Genomic DNA, 1,907 nt, shown 5'->3' with positions numbered 1-1,907 from the left:
ATTTTGTCTAGTACATTATCTCAATATTTTTAAATATTATTTCTCATGTTGACAATGGGGGTCATGAGGACAGAAGGGGTTCCGTGCTGCTGGCGGCCACTGCCTTCAGATTTCTCATTTTGATTATCCATTCTCGAGTTTGACACAGGACTGGGCCTGCTGTGCCACTGTCAGGTCCTACGTGTCTTACCCGACCTTGCGAGACTATGCTATTCCAGCTGGCCTTGGTGGAAGGGCTACAGCCAGATCCTGCCCTGGATCTTGTAGTTCCTGCAGGGCTACAAGGTTGAGGTGCTGAGGTGGCAGCTGGCAGACTTCTTCAGCCGCCTGCTTGAGAGAGGTCTGAGGCCTAGCCTCCGTCTTGGCCACCACTGGTGCCCAACCTTCCTCCTCCCAGATTTCTGAGTTCTGGGCAGGCCTGCGAAAGCCAATAGAGACTGGGAGTATGACGAGTTCTTGCATATTCCAATTCTGAGCAGATTTGACCAGCAAGTATCAATCTGTGCTGAAGCCTTTCACCCTGATGAGGATGAGGAAGATACAGATCCTCGGGTGGTTCATCCTAAAACCAATCGCCAGAGATGCAGACTTCAAGAAGCTGCATGGACATTCTCATTTTCAAAAATCTTGATGAGGAACAATTTTCTCAACTCCTTGATGCCATTTTTGAAAGGACAGTCAAAGTTGATGAACATGTCATTGTCCATGGAGTTGATTCTTATGCCATAGAACAGGAACCTCAGACATTTTAGTAAAAAGAGATAATCAGGGCCCCGGAGTTGATTCTTATGCCATAGAACAGGAACCTCAGACATTTTAGTAAAAAGAGATAATCAGGGCCCGGAGAGATAGCACAGCGGTGTTTGCCTTGCAAGCAGCCGATCCAGGACCAAAGGTGGTTGGTTCGAATCCCGGTGTCCCATATGGTCCCCCGTGCCTGCCAGGAGCTATTTATGAGTAGAAAGCCAGGAGTAACCCCTGAGCACCGCCGGGTGTGGCCCAAAAACCAAAAAAAAAAAAAAAAAAGAGATAATCAAACCAGCTCTAATGATCAGTATGACAAATGTGGCAGTTTTGGAGAACTATCTCTGATATACAACACATTAAGAGCTGTTACCATTGTCATTACTTCAGCAGGTGCCTTGTGGGGACAGGACCATGTGACTTTTCGAAGAAAAACAATGAAAACAATGCAAGAAAAAAAGGTGTTTGAAGCATTTATTGAATTTGTACCCCTACTCAAATCACTAGAGGTTTCAGAATGGATGAGATTGTGGATGTAATAGGAGAGAAGACCTATAGACAAGGAGACCATATAATCACTCAGGTAATAAAAAATTAAAATTGATAGAGCTTTTAGATTATAGAGTCCCATGATAGAAACATCTTAATTAAAAGCAAGACTAAAGCAAACAAAGAGGATTCACACTAGGAGGTGGAGTTTGCCTGTTGCTATAAGAGGCAGTACTTTAGAGAGCTTGCACTAGTCAACCACAATCCCAGAGCTGCTTCAGTCTGTGCTGTAGGAGATATCAAATGCTTAGTTAGGTACGCACAAGCATTTGAGCAGCTTCTTGGACCCTGTACAGACATCATGAAGAGAAACATCTCAGACTATGAGGAACAGCTGGTGAAAATGGCTCCAGCATGGATCTGACTAATCCTAGGCAATCAGTGTGCCACACCTCAGAGCCTTCTCAGTGTGACATCATAACCTTCCAATCAGCCACAAAACACACAGGACAGAATTCTTCCTGCTGTTGCCACCACTACTGCCATAGTTACGGCTATGGGCATTTATAAAACTTGAAAGTCAGCACTAAAAGGTGGTCAAAGTTTCCATCCACACCTCCATATTGCTTCTGAAAGTCCATTATTAGATAACATGTCATAATGACACCCGCCTC

At 44.5% G+C, this 1,907-nt stretch overlaps 1 pseudogene; it reads left to right on the top strand.

Annotated features, from left to right (window-relative positions):
- Positions 1–206: 206 nt before the first annotated feature.
- LOC126033448 (cAMP-dependent protein kinase type II-alpha regulatory subunit-like) lies at positions 207–1,657 on the top strand (annotated as a pseudogene).
- Positions 1,658–1,907: the final 250 nt, after the last annotated feature.

The sequence above is a fragment of the Suncus etruscus genome, chromosome 17 (genome assembly GCF_024139225.1).
Source record: "Suncus etruscus isolate mSunEtr1 chromosome 17, mSunEtr1.pri.cur, whole genome shotgun sequence".
Lineage (NCBI taxonomy): Eukaryota > Metazoa > Chordata > Mammalia > Eulipotyphla > Soricidae > Suncus > Suncus etruscus.
Note: the sequence above shows the minus strand (reverse complement) of the source record. Positions and strands in the feature narration are given on the sequence as shown.